At 44.0% G+C, this 16458-nt stretch overlaps 1 protein-coding gene across 2 annotated transcripts in view; it reads left to right on the plus strand.

Annotated features, from left to right (window-relative positions):
* The first annotated feature begins 1125 nt into the window (after window positions 1-1125).
* Window positions 1126-16458, plus strand: part of APBA2 (amyloid beta precursor protein binding family A member 2) — a 507206-nt gene continuing 491873 nt past the window's right edge. The window contains exon 1 of one of the 2 annotated variants that reach the window (XM_089652450.1): window positions 1126-1468. The gene's annotated coding sequence lies outside the window, so the exon portion shown is untranslated. The remainder of the gene's footprint in view (window positions 1469-16458) is intronic. The other variant, XM_089652449.1, reaches the window with a different exon arrangement.

A 16458-nucleotide genomic window follows, 5' to 3' on the forward strand; every position in this document is an offset into this window, starting at 1 on the left:
TGTATGGCCACCAATAGATTATTTATTTCAGAAGATATCGATCTGAAAAGAAATTGAGCATTTATTAAAGTATGTAAGGCCGCCAATAGATTATTCCCATTGAAAGAGATTAATTGGAAAAGAAATTGATCATTATTCCGAGTGTGTATGGCCACCAATAGAATAATTATTCCTATCATAAGAGATTGATTGGGAAAAAAAAGTAATATTTCATCAAATCTTGTATGTTCGCCAACAGATTGATTATTCCCATCAGATGGGAGATTAATTGGAAACAAAATTGATAGTTTATTGAAGTGTATATGTCCACCAATAGACTGATTATTCCTACTGGAGGAGGTCGATCAGAAAAGAAATTTATCATTTATTGAAACCTGTATGGCCACCAATAGACTATTCTCATCAAAAGATATCATTTGGAAAAGAAATTGAACATTTACCAATACGTGTATGGCCACCAATTGATTGATCTTTCCTATAGGAAAACATTGATTGGAAAAAAAACATATAATTTATCGAAGCATGTATGTCCATTAACAGGGGCGGACTGACCATTTGGAAACTCTGGCACTGCCTGAGGGCCCGGGGTCAGTAGGGGGCCCCATGAGATGCCCCTGGTACCTTTTTCATAGGCTTTTTTGAGTTTGGGCAAGGACACTGGGGCCCCATGATCCCCTATTGCCCAGGGGCCCCATGAGTTGTCAGTCCTCTCCTGTCCACTAATAGCTTGATTATTCCCATTTGAAGAGATTGATTGGGAAAGAAATCCTTCTTTTATCATAGTGTGTATGGCCATCAATAGACTGATTATTCTCAGCAGGAAATAGAGATTGATCGGAGAAGATATTGATCATTTATCAAAGCTTCTATGGCCACTATTAGAGCTGTATGTAGTGAAGGACCTGCTTGGTTTGGTACAGGCAGAGTGTCCAGAGTAGGTAGCTCTTCATATTACAGGTTATGGTAAATCTTATGCTGATTGTACAGTCAGATTGTACCGTGTATGGTGACTGGCATTCCCTATTCACGATTACTGGAAATGAATGAGTGTTCTCACCTCCTCCCTCATTACACGGCGCCGGAGATCTGTTCACATGACCACAGGCAGATGCTCAGGGCACAGATCCCATGATATGTATATAAATGGTGATGTATGGAGGGGACACGCCGGACACACCGGACACACACCCCTCCGGTGTCGGGATCACCCTCAGTTCCTCCACTAGGAGAAGGATGGGGCCGCCAGGCGTCGCCATGGTAACAGCCTCCCCCCTCTCCCTCTCTGGTGCATTCTTTTCCGTTACTCAGTCAGGTTGCCGGGCGGCCGCTGGAGGCGGTGTGTCCATCCATCTTCCCGGGTTCATTAGTAGTCTCAGCGTGTGGCTGGGAAGCTGGAGCACAAAAGAAGATCCGTGTACTGCCGGGGAAGAGGAGCTCCGCACAGAGGGGGGACGACACTGCAGAGCAGGTACCGGGGAGGGGGCTACATGGGCACCGGGGGGGGCACGGGCCACGCCTCTCACATGAAGACCCTGGAGGTAGGGAGTTCCAGGGGTGTGGAAGTGAACGGAAAGTAGAGGGAGGCAGCACAGCAGGTCTGGGGAGGTGGGGATGTTTGTATGGAGGCACAGGGGACTCTCCGCAGTGTGCTGGGATCCGGTGTACTCCGATCTGTTGCTATAGAGAGAAGGAACAGCCATGTCCCCATACACTGTGTGTGAGAGCCGCCAGCGTGCCGGAGACGTCCTAGAGGTGCTGTCCCTGGTCCTGAGCAACCGGCACCCTCTCATCGATCATCACTCTGCACCCTACACTCCGATCATCACTCTGCACCCTCTCATCGATCATCACTCTGCACCCTCTCATCGATCATCACTCTGCACCCTCTCATCGATCATCACTCTGCACCCTCTCATCGATCATCACTCTGCACCCTACATTCCGATCATCACTCTGCACCCTACACTCCGATCATCACTCTGCACCCTACACACCGATCATCACTCTGCACCCTCTCATCGATCATCACTCTGCACCCTCTCATCGATCATCACTCTGCACCCTCTCATCGATCATCACTCTGCACCCTACACTCCGATCATCACTCTGCACCCTACACTCCGATCATCACTCTGCACCCTACACACCGATCATCACTCTGCACCCTCTCATCGATCATCACTCTGCACCCTCTCACCGATCATCACTCTGCACCCTCTCATCGATCATCACTCTGCACCCTCTCATCGATCATCACTCTGCACCCTACACTCCGATCATCACTCTGCACCCTCTCATCGATCATCACTCTGCACCCTCTCATCGATCATCACTCTGCACCCTACACACCGATCATCACTCTGCACCCTACACACCGATCATCACTCTGCACCCTCTCATCGATCATCACTCTGCACCCTCTCATCGATCATCACTCTGCACCCTCTCATCGATCATCACTCTGCACCCTACACACCGATCATCACTCTGCACCCTACACACCGATCATCACTCTGCACCCTACACACCGATCATCACTCTGCACCCTACACTCCGATCATCACTCTGCACCCTCTCATCGATCATCACTCTGCACCCTACACTCCGATCATCACTCTGCACCCTACACTCCGATCATCACTCTGCACCCTCTCATCGATCATCACTCTGCACCCTACACTCCGATCATCACTCTGCACCCTACACACCGATCATCACTCTGCACCCTTTCATCGATCATCACTCTGCACCCTACACACCGATCATCACTCTGCACCCTACACACCGATCATCACTCTGCACCCTCTCGTCGATCATCACTCTGCACCCTACACTCCGATCATCACTCTGCACCCTACACACCGATCATCACTCTGCACCCTTTCATCGATCATCACTCTGCACCCTACACACCGATCATCACTCTGCACCCTACACACCGATCATCACTCTGCACCCTCTCGTCGATCATCACTCTGCACCCTACACACCGATCATCACTCTGCACCCTCTCATCGATCATCACTCTGCACCCTACACACCGATCATCACTCTGCACCCTACACTCTGATCATCACTCTGCACCCTACACACCGATCATCACTCTGCACCCTACACACCAATCATCACTCTGCACCCTCTCATCGATCATCACTCTGCACCCTACACATCGATCATCACTCTGCACCCTCTCATCGATCATCACTCTGCACCCTACACATCGATCATCACTCTGCACCCTCTCATCGATCATCACTCTGCACCCTACACACCGATCATCATTCTGCACCCTACACACCGATCATCACTCTGCGCCCTACACTCCGATCATCACTCTGCGCCCTACACTCCGATCATCACTCTGCGCCCTACACACCGATCATCACTCTGCGCCCTACACTCCGATCATCACTCTGCACCCTACACACCGATCATCACTCTGCACCCTACACACCGATCATCACTCTGCACCCTACACACCGATCATCACTCTGCGCCCTACACTCCGATCATCACTCTTCGCCCTACACACCAATCATCTCTCTGCACCCTCTCATCGATCATCACTCTGCACCCTCTCATCGATCATCACTCTGCACCCTACACACCGATCATCACTCTGCACCCTACACATCGATCATCACTCTGCACCCTACACTCCGATCATCACTCTGCACCCTACACACCGATCATCACTCTGCACCCTACACACCGATCATCACTCTGCGCCCTACACTCCGATCATCACTCTGCGCCCTACACACCGATCATCACTCTGCACCCTACACATCGATCATCACTCTGCACCCTACACACCGATCATCACTCTGCACCCTACACACCGATCATCACTCTGCGCCCTACACTCCGATCATCACTCTGCGCCCTACACACCGATCATCACTCTGCACCCTACACTCCGATCATCACTCTACACCCTACACACCGATCATTACTCTGCACCCTACACTCCGATCATCACTCTGCACCCTACACTCCGATCATCACTCTGCACCCTACACACCGATCATCACTCTGCACCCTACACACAGATCATCACTCTGCACTGTACACACACCGGTCATCACTCTGCACCCTACACATCGATCATCACTCTGCACCCTACACACCGATCATCACTCTGCACCCTACACACCAATTATCACTCTGCACCCTACACACCGATCATCACTCTGCACCCTACACACCGATCATCACTCTGCACCCTACACACCGATCATCACTCTGCACCCTACACACCAATCATCACTCTGCACCCTACACACCGATCATCACTCTGCACCCTACACACCAATCATCACTCTGCCCCCTCTCATCGATCATCACTCTGCACCCTACATATCGATCATCACTCTGCACCTTACACTCCGATCATCACTCTGCACCCTACACACCGATCATCACTCTGCCCCCTCTCATCGATCATCACTCTGCACCCTACACACCGATCATCACTCTGCCCCCTACACACCGATCATCACTCTGCCCCCTACACATCGATCATCACTCTGCACCCTACACTCCGATCATCACTCTGCACCCTACACACCAATTATCACTCTGCACCCTACACTCCGATCATCACTCTGCACCCTACACACCGATCATCACACTGCACCCTACACACCGATCATCACTCTGCACCCTACACACCGATCATCACTCTGCACCCTACACACCAATCATCACTCTGCCCCCTCTCATCGATCATCACTCTGCACCCTACATATCGATCATCACTCTGCACCTTACACTCCGATCATCACTCTGCACCCTACACACCGATCATCACTCTGCCCCCTCTCATCGATCATCACTCTGCACCCTACACACCGATCATCACTCTGCCCCCTACACACCGATCATCACTCTGCCCCCTACACATCGATCATCACTCTGCACCCTACACTCCGATCATCACTCTGCACCCTACACACCGATCATCACTCTGCACCCTACACACCGATCATCACTCTGCCCCCTACACACCATCATCACTCTGCACCCTACACACCGATCATCACTCTGCACCCTACACTCCGATCATCACTCTGCACCCTACACATCGATCATCACTCTGCACCCTCTCATCGATCATCACTCTGCACCCTACACACCGATCATCACTCTGCACCCTACACTCCGATAATCACTTTGCACCCTACACATCGATCATCACTCTGCACCCTCTCATCGATCATCACTCTGCACCCTACACATCGATCATCACTCTGCCCCCTACACACCGATCATCAGTCTGCACCCTACACACCCATCATCACTCTGCACCGTACACACTGATCATCACTCCTCATCGCACATAGAGATCATCACTTTGCACCCTACACACCAATCCTCATCACTCCTCATTCCACATAGAGATCATAACTGCACCCTACACACAGATCATCGTCACTTCTCATCCTACACACAGATAGTTATCACTCCTCATCCTACACACATATCATCACTCCTCATCCTACACAGAGGTAATCATCACTCCTCATCCTACACACAGATCATCACTCTGCACCCTACATAGAGATCATCACTCCTCATCCTACACACAGATCATCACTCTGCACCCTACATAGAGATCATCACTCCTCATCCTACACACAGATCATCACTCTGCACCCTACACACAGATCATCATCCCTCCGCATTTTACACACAGATCATCACTCCATACTGCATAGAGATCATCACTCTGCACCCTATACACAGGCCATCACTCCTCATCCCGCATAGAGTTCATCACTCTCCATCCTACATAGAGATCATCACTCTGTATCCCACATAGAGATCATCATTCCTCATCCTACATAGAGATCATCATCACTCCTTATCCTAAAATAGAGATCTTCATTACTCCTCATCCTACATAGAGATCATCACTCTGTATCCCACACAGAGATCATTACTCCTCATCCTACATAGAGATTTATCTATCCTCATCCTAAAATAGAGATCATCATCACTCCTCATCCTACATAGAGATCATCATCACTCTTCATCCAACATAGAGATAGTCATTACTCCTCGTCCTACACAGAGATCATCACTCTGCATCCTTTATATAGAACATCACTCCATACTATATAGCGATCATAAGTCTGCATCCTACATAGAGATCATTTCTGTGCATCATCATCACTCCTCATCCTACGTAGAGATCCTCACTTTGCATTCTTCATAGAGATCATCACTCCATACTACACACAGATCACCACTGTCCATCCTACAACATGGGCACACTCAGCCCTCCTCACCAGGATCATCCCAAACTAATTTCTCAGTGTATCCCCCCCACCGCCACCACTGACTTTACACTGTACACTCATTATGGTATCTACCCAGAGTGTAAATATTTTATATCCCTGTTTATACAATAGTAATCTTTGGATCTGTATAGAAAAACAAATAGAAAATCTGGAGCATCCTCTGTTATCGGGACTTTGCTTACAATTTATTTTTTGGTTTTACCGATATTGACTGTTGTTTTCCTACTGATGGGGCAACTTTGATTTAGTTGTTCAGGTCCGTATCAATCTGCATATAAATGTCTGAGAAATGGTAAACAAAGAAAACACTCCTATGGTGTATATATACTCCTATGTTTTATATATATGTGTATATATATATATATATATATATATATATAAAACACTGTATATGGATATAATTAAATGATAATACAATGAAATTGATTGATATTGATAATTGATTTTCATTTAAAGTATTGTGATAATTTATTTTTTTGAATCTCTCTTCCTCTCTCTCTCTCTCTGTGTATATATATATATATATATATATATGGAGGAAGAGAAATTAAAAAAAAATATATATCACAATACTTTAAATGAAAATCAGATATCAATATCAATCACTTTCATTGTATTATCATTTCATTATATCCATACACAGTGTATGTATATATATATATATATATATATATATATATATATATATATTTTTATATTATTTTTTTCCCCTTTGAATGAACTAAAATTAAACTTCAGTTGTAGGCTGTATGGTTCAGGTGCTATTTGTGTCAGTGAGACATTATTTAAATATTTTTTTAATACATAATATAATATGGGTGTGTGTGTATATGTGTATATATATATATATATATATACACACACACACACACAGTAATAAAATAGCTCATGCATTAAAAATAAATAAATAAATAGCTATATGTTATAAATGTTTTTGCATTTGGATTATATATATATATATATATATATATATATATATATATACACAGTGTATGTGTGTGTAATATATATACATTTTATATATACTTTTTTTATGTTAACACAATTATGACCTTAAATTGTAGAACTGTCAGTGGGACAAAATTTTTTATTTAGAATGATCATTTTATTACCATATAATGCATAACACTGGATCAAAACAAGTTATTTACTAAATAAACTTTTGGGATATCATAAGCCATAGAACATTAGAAACTAGACTGTGTATTTTTAGTAGTAAAACCAATTCTTTTCATTCTATTTAAAATTTTCCTTAAATAAATGTATGCTGCTGCTGGAAGATATTCCAGTCAATGATTGAACAGTTGTCCTTGTACTGAGCGCCAAGTGTTAATTCCGATGAGTCTGTCATTGCTAGTAAGTCTTGCTACTTCAGATTCCAGCTTTATTGTTTTCAATTGAGACTTACTACCAGGATGACAAATGATTCCATTAAACTGTCATCTTTAGGTCAGTAACCACCATACTTCACTCACTTGTTCCATCGGTCACTGGTTTTCAGTTAATGGCTGAAGGGGAGAGGTATATTTACATGGCAGATACCCTTGTGATTTTCATGGAATGCTCCTTCGTGGTTGTTCACATTAACGCAGCCTTCGTATACATGGTTTTAGCTTCATTTTCTGTTTTTTTTTTTTTTTTCGGGCGGGGGGGGGGGGGGGCTTGCGATATACCAGAATAAAACAATGCACATCTCATTCCATTAAGCCTTCTTATTCTTCCCCTTGTCCTATTGGTACTTATGATGTTATGACAATGTAAAGGAAAGTCATGCTGCATTCTGTACATTTTACATGTCGATAGTCACACACAAATGTGCCGTTTTATTCGTTTTATTTATCGGTGCTTTAGTCTTTTGTTGTAACATCACGTTTTGTTCATTTTGCCATCGTTGCAGCCATTCAATTTGCAAACAAATCTGACTTTGTAATGAGCACATGGGAGCATTAACATGTTCTGCTGGACATTGATTTACTTACAAGTTCTGGAAGGCATGCTTTGAGAGTTTCCTGTCTGATGGACAAATCAATATTTTTCAGATTCAGTGGTGCTGGCCGGGGGTTTGAGAACATATTATTACATCTCTTTATTATTAGTCACAAGTGTCCTATACTCAAAATAAATGGGCACTTTATGGTAAAATGCAGGACAAATGAGAGTTCTGAGAGATATATCCATTTCTGTAACAACTAGAATACGGATATCTATTCAGTCACATGGCTGAGGCATTGATCAGATGGTCTTTGATAAAGGGGAGGACCATGATTAACACAGCGTTCACTATTGGCTGACTCTGAATGTCAGTCACTTTCGGCTGAGATCACCTGATCAATACCTCAATCACAGGCTGTCAAAGAGGGTACAGATTCCAATTATTACATAAATGGGCATATTTTCCATTGTTATCAGATAGATTTTTATTATACTTTTTGGTAAAATAAAGCCACAGTTTATTTAGGGTATGTGTTTTCTTTCAATTTTAGTAATCAAGCCATTCTAAAGAAACGTAAGAAGCCTTATCCTGAAATACTAAGAAATTATCAAGTAGAGGCTCAGTGGGTTCAAAGGGGAAACTGTAGAGGCTGATTTACTAAATAGGTTAAAGTGGAACTTTAGATTAAAAAAAATGGTGAACAGGCAGGAATTTTAATGCAGAAGAGACATGCTTTGCCTCTTCTGCATTAAAGTTACCTACCTGCCTGTCCACTTCTGTACAGTGAGCCATGCATGCACAGCTCACTGTATAAATTTGGCAATCTGACTGAAGTCCCGTGCATGAATGGGAGTGACATCATCCCCACCCGGCCAATGACTGTGGCTGACGATCAAGACCTAGAAGCCAGCCAGGCGGGGAGCAGTAGAATGAGGTGTGTAAAGTTATGCTTTAAAGCAGACCTTTGGTATCCCATAACAACTTGATAAAAAAAAATGTTCTTTAGCAAGAAACATACATTCCACATTAATAATAATGATACCAAAATTAGTGTGTGCTGTAAATTGCCTCCAGCATTGTTCCTGCTTATGATTGACGGAGGCTGCCATTTTGCTGAAGCCCAGAGCCCCTGGGCAGCAGTAAATCTTTAGGTTTTCAACAGATTGTCCTCTGGAGGCTCTGATTTTAGGCACAGTGCAGAAAAATATAGAGTAACTGAACATGTGCAGAGCAGGGTGAGATGTATACGACTGGATTTTAAACAGTATAGGCACTTATTTTCAATGTTTTACATAACTATACTGGATAAAGGGGCCAGCCTGAAGTGATTTTAGCAGGACTAGTTCCACTTTTAATTGCTTGTTCTTTTCCCCTCTTATAGTACAATGGTATATAAAAATATCATTTTTGAATCTCCAATACCCTTTTTATTCCCAGTCTACTTCCTCCATCATTCGCCTAGGCAAATTATGTAGGACTCTACTCTCGTCTATTCCTGGGATATCAGCATCACAGATCCCAGGAGTCTTTGGGAGTCTGATTTTATCATGAGTTTTCATTTTCAAAGTGGAGGAAAGTGGAGGATGGCCGAGGGTTGGACATGCTGTGTGCTTAGTGCACAGGCATGTGATTTACAATTACATCATGGGGTTGGAGAGGCTACATTCCCCAGAAAAGAACAGGTGCTGGCTTCAGCTGACCTCAGTTAAAATGGCCGCCATCAGAAACAGAGTGCAATAATAACATTTTAACACAGACAAACTAATTTTTTTTATTAATAAAGTAGCTATATCGCATAAATGATCATTTAACATGCTGGAAGTGTTTTTTCTTCAATGTATGAGCTTTTACTCAAGTTCCTCTTTAAGAATCTTCACTCAAAAATCTTTTGAATATTTATTTCAATTATCCAATCATGTGAAAAGCAAAGTCCTGTTCACTTTGAATACCCAATCATGTGCAGATGTTTTTCAGATGATTGGATTCACTGAAGTGAATAATTGCTAAATTTTTTGATTAAAGATTCTTATTGTGGTCAGCCCAATTGTGTAACAATGACAGAAGAGTTATTTCGGTTTGTTTGGACTAGAAACTGGGGCTTATTTGTGAAGCTGATCTTTGTAAGCACCCTGTAGGATTGTTGGCCAGTAGATTGATAGGAGGGAGAAATAAATTAGGATCTTATCAGTATAATATTATTAATTATGTATGAAGCCAGTTGAATTTGCCATGTTGAACTGTAGGTTGCCTTGAGGCTAGGAGTTGAAACCTGTGATCTATCGCCATGCCAGAGAGCACAATTGGTATTAGTTGGTCTTCAGCTGACCATACACACAGGAATCTGATTATTCAGATTCAAAGTATTATAGTTCCAAAGAGTCCTTTATTCTATTGACATGCACACCCACTAAAGCAGGGGTGTCAAACTGGCGGTCCTCCAGCTGTTGTGAAACTTTAAGTCCCATCATGCCACTGCCTTTGGGAGTCATGCTTGTAACTGTTAATCTTGCAATGCCTCATGGGACTTGTAGTTTGGCAACAGCTGGAGGGCCTCCAGTTTGACACCTGTGCACTAAAGCGTGCATGTTGTCAGGACCATGCCGGGGCATAATGTCATTGGTTGCTAGGATGCAGACGACCAGGAAACGCAGCATATTGGTTGCTAAGGTGCAGATGGCCAGGCCCCACAGCATCATTATGGAAAAGAAACAAAGTAGCAGGTGGGCAGGGATTTGTTAACAGGTTTATTTACAATGACAGCATTGCTTACATGTAGAAAGACTGTGTCCAGCTCATGGTGCAGAGAGGCAGATGTACAACATGGCCCAGTGGAATCACTAGAATCAGACGCTAAACCACAGAGCAGAGCACTGGACCCTCCAAGAGGGATGACAGTTGTTGGCCTCCACAGCTTGACAAGGGGGGTGGATCACCTGAAACATGTTGCTGCCCATCCAACACTGATGCTGTGCAGGATTCCTTCTATGTGCAGTGCATATGAAGCAGCTGTAGCCGCCACCGGCTGTCATCCCTCATGATGGGTCCAGTGCTCTTTCCTGTGGTTTAACGTTCCTAGTGTTTCCTGTGGACCATGTTGTACATCTTCCTGTCTACATCACAAGCTGAACACAGTGTTTTTACATGTAAGTGATGCTCTAATTGTAAATACATCTATTACAAGTTATCCAATCCCTGCACCTTTTCTACTTTGTTTCTTTTCCATATTGCTGATTAGATTTCCCCCGATCTTCACCGAGGAGCTGCGGGATTGTGGGATTGGTTCTTTTGAAGTATACACCCGCTTTACAGATTCACTCGTGGATTGTTTTCACTGATTGGACTATTGTATTTAAGTATAACTATTTGGCTGTTTATACCCACAGCATGATTGGTTACTACCTTGCTGCTGGCTGGGCCGCACAACACTATAGAGTGCTAGGAGGCAGTCAGCCCTTCCAGTGTCATTTGTTATGGTGGAGGAACCCTCCAATGTCAACTAGTGATGTTGTGCAGCCTGGGGGCTAATGCACTGAGGACAGAGTGTCAGTGCTGCCCCCCATCACCTTATGGCGTTCTGGGCAGCACAGCCCTTCATTTTGTAAAATCTCCCTGTACTGTCTCTCAGGGTCAACTAACTTGCCTGTAAGGCAACAGTGGGGAGTGATGTGGAAGCTCTGTTCACCTTCACAGATAATCTAGATTTCAAATCTTTCTGATTACTAGTGATCCTGTTACCCAGACTGATGGTTCATTTTCCATATATTAAGTGACAATGGCTCTGTATTGTTCACTGATATCTGTGTATTGGGGCCTTCATTGCCTAGGCTAGCTTTACACAAGTGACATTGTTTCCATATAATCGGACCCTTGGAGGAGAGGTTTCAGTGTAATGTATGACAAGTCCCCAGGGTAGCATGGCTCATTGTTTCTGAATCAGCAGAGGTCAATAACAAATGTTCCAAAATTTTCTAGTGGAAGGAAACCTATAGTGAAGAAATGCAGAGGCTGAAACTATATACCTCCCTTTCTGAAAGTACTTGTTCCTGCCTGTCATGCTGAACCAGAAGCTTCAGCTCTTATTCAGTCATGGGCCCAAAAATATATACAGATAGGAAATTATGACTTCACTCTGACAATTCTGATTTACATGCTTTTTTAGGTCAGTGTAACAAATAACTAAAGGACAGCCAAGCAAGTAGCATTTTCAGTTGAATTTCCGCAGCTGCTGTGTTTCGCGCAATGCAAGTTTCCTTTAGAGGGTAATCCAGTTTTCTTGAGAATAAAAAAATAAGCTATTCAGTGTAAGCTATATTCACTATTCATTCTCATACTGAACACTGAATGGCACGGTCAGCCTTCATTCCCTAACGACCTGGTTCAATCTAAAGCCTAGTACACACAATCAGAAAATGGTACAAAAAATGCAACTTTTTAAGCAGTCTACGATAATCTGATCATTGGTACACAGCTTTTGTCCGAAATTATTCAAAGGGACAAGCACGAACATTTTTTTCATATGATACCAGATCGTGCAATTTTCATTTAATCAATACAGTTTTCGGCTGAAAATACAATTCAAATACAATACAATACACTACACTTCCAGAAGTTTATTCAGTCGCACAAGAATATTCGTAACTTGAGTAACCTCTTCATTTATGAGACTAGTATGTAAAAAAATGAATGAGTGTTATAATGGCGGAGTGTTATAATGAGACATGCTGCAGTGCCTGCATCACTTTAGATAGATAAGCCTTAAATAGTAAGTATCCTTTCAGAGGAAGTATAATTGCCCTTCCTGCCAACCAAACAACCAAAAAACCCCATCTCCCTCGCCCCAGCTGCATATATATATATATATATATATATATATATATGTATGTATATATGTGAATCCAAAGCTCCATCACACTGTGTGCATCCTGTATATATATATATAATTTTTTTTTTTTTGGGCTGAGTGTAGATTTATATTGTCTCAGGCATGTTTGAATCCACTCACTATTGACTGTCTCACTACCTCTGCTGGAAGCCTATTCCAAGCATCAACTACTCTTTATTTTACTTTCCTGATGCGCAGTTGAATAAGGCCGAAAATACTCAGATGACGGTGCCATAGAAGTTTACTGTATAATACGTGATCAGCCACTGTCATCAACTATAGAGATTCAGCCCATAAGATAAAAACATTGTGAAGGGCCCAGGCTCTTAGATTTAAGTAAGTAAGCACCTAGGACAATAGAGGGGGGGGGGGGAGTTAGGTTGGGTTGTAGGCAGGCAGGGAATACACATTTATTCCACCCTTTAATTTGAAGAGCCTTAAAGTGGTTGTAAACCGTTATATGTACCCAGTGAAATGACTGGCCACTGGTAATACACAGAGATTAAACAAATTCTCCTGCATAAATTGTATCTGTCTGTTTTCAACAATTTGTCTCGTACATTCTTATGAAATGCAGAAATGAAAAGTATTTTTCACAGAGTCACAAAGCAACGGGTGGGGAGCTGCAGTTCTATACTGTACAAGAGCTCTGAGAGATGATTGGACAAAGGAACACATCCCTATTCACATAGCACACAAGAATAGAGCTGAGGTTGTTAATCATAGGCTGTGCTCTCCCCTGTCACCTCTTTTCTATTGGTGTCCAGAAACCTTGTCATGGTGTACGTGCTGATGACTTAACTTAGCCTTTATCCACAATTTACAAAGCTATACTGCCATTGATTCATTCTGGTCTTGAGTTCTTATATTCTTATATTCGAGGTGGCGGGCAGGGGTGCCAGAACTGGATGGAAAAGACCTGAAGGATGTTTGGGACTATCCCTTTACTCACTTGGTAGGGATAGGTTGATCCAAATTAAATTTCTTTATATAGCGCACTTCCCTCCACAAGGTCTCCATAAAATGTATCCCACGATGGAGCCGAATTGTTGCATCTTGCATACAAATATTTTGGACCAATGTTCTCCAATTCATTTGCTCGGTTACTACAATTTCTGCCCCCCAACGGTGGCTATTTGCCTACTGGGTCTAATTAATCATTTAGCATTTTCTAGGGCTTCTTGAATACTCTTAAATTTGCTCCTCTTCTATGCTAGAAAAGCCATTGCATTAGCTTGCAAATCAGTCAGACCCCCTACCTTAGACTGTTGAAAATATTAGTTAATATAGTGGTTCCTTTATATACAGTGAAGGAAATAAGTAATTGATCCCCTGCAGATTTTGAATGTTTGCCCACTCACAAAGAAATAATCAATCTAAAAATCGAATGGTAGGTGTATTATAACACTGAGAGACAGAATAGCAACAACAAATTTAAAAGAAATGCATGTCTAACAAATGATGCACTGATTTACATGTTCATGAGGGAAATAAGCATTTGATCCCCTTCACAAGACATGACTTAGTACTTGTTGGCAAATCCCTTGTTGGCAATCACAGAGGTCAGACGTTTCCTGTAGTTGGCCACCAGGTTTGCACACATCTCAGGAGGGATTTTGGCCCACTCCTCTTGGCAGATCCTCTCCAAGACTTTAAGGTTTGGTGGCTGACATTTGGCAACTTGAACTTTCAGCTCTCTCCACAGATTTTCAATCGAATTAAGGTCTGGAGACTGGCTAGGCCACTCCAGGACCTTAATGTGTCTCTTCTTGAGCCACTCCTTTGTTGCCTTGGCCGTGTGTTTTGGGTCATTGTCATGCTGGAACACCTATCCGTGACCCATTTTCAATGCCCTGGCTGAGGGAAGAAGTTTCTCACCCAAGATTTGTAAAATGACACTTCTCTCCTGTGGTTGTCCAAAAAAAGTTCAAAAAGTATCAGGCATTTGGTACTGCTAATGCCAGAGATGGCAATGTGATTGCTTGATCTTAGACTTGATATACCGTATATACTCGAGTATAAGCCGAGTTTTTCACACATTTTTTGTGCTGAAAAATGGCCCCCTCGGCTTATACTCGAGTCAACGTCTGCAGATGGCTCCCCCCCCCCCTTCCAACAGAAGGGACACTAAGTACAGGGGTGGGCAGGGGGCTACTGTCTCTTACCTGGCTCCGGTCCCACGACGATCCGGTCCAGGAAGCGCGGCTGCTCCTTCATTCGGTTCGTCCACTGGATGTTCGCGCGGCTGCTCGGCTCCGCCTTCTCACCGGTGATTGGCCGCCAGAACTGTAGCTCAGGAAAGGCACACAGGTGGCCAATCACCGGCGAGGAGGCGGAGCTGAGCGGCCCCGCGAAAGTCAAGTGAAGGAGATGCAGGTAAGTGTGCCGTGCTTAGGTGCTGCTGCAACCACATATGCTGGCTGCAGCAGCACCGTACTGGAACAGGGGTCAGCAAGTGTCAGTGGGAGGAATAGTGCCCCATCATTGGTGTCACTGATACCAATGATGGGGCATTATTCCTCCCACTGACACCAACGATGGGGCACTTTTCCTCCCCCCCACTGACACCAACGATTGGGCACTATTCCTTCCCCCCCCCACTGACACCAATGATAGGGCACTATTCCACCCCCCACTGACACCAATCATGGAGCACTATTCCACCCCCCACTGACACCAATCATGGGATACTATTCCTCCCCCCCACTGACACCAATGATGGGGCACTTTTCCTCCCCCCCACTGACACCAACGATGGGGCACTATTCCTACACCCCCCACTGACACCAATGATGGGATACTATTCCTCCCACTGACACCAATGTTGGGACACTATTCCTCCCACTGACACCAATGATGGGACACTATTCCTCCCACTGACACCAAAGATGGGGCACTATTCTACTGACACCAATAATGGGGTGCTATTCCCCGCACTGATACTAATGATGGGGCACTATTCCTGCCACTGATACCAATGATGGGGCACTATTCCTCCCACTGAAACCAATGATGGGGCGCTATTCCTCCCACTGACACCAATGATGGGGCACTATTCCTCCCACTGAAACCAATGATGGGGCACTATTCCTCCCACTGACACCAATGATGGGGCACTATTCCTCCCACTGACACCAATAATGGGGCACTATTCCTCCCACTGATACCAATGATGGGGCACTATTCCTCCCACTGATACCAATGATGGGGCACTATTCCTCCCACTGATACCAATGATGGGGCACTATTCCTCCCACTGACACCAATGATGGGGCACTATTCCTCCCACTGACACCAATGATGAGGCATGATTCTTCCCACTGGTGTTCCCACCCTCG

This window comes from Staurois parvus, unplaced genomic scaffold (genome assembly GCF_062004578.1).
Source record: "Staurois parvus isolate SC_StPar_1 unplaced genomic scaffold, SC_StPar_1.0 ptg000682l, whole genome shotgun sequence".
NCBI lineage: Eukaryota > Metazoa > Chordata > Amphibia > Anura > Ranidae > Staurois > Staurois parvus.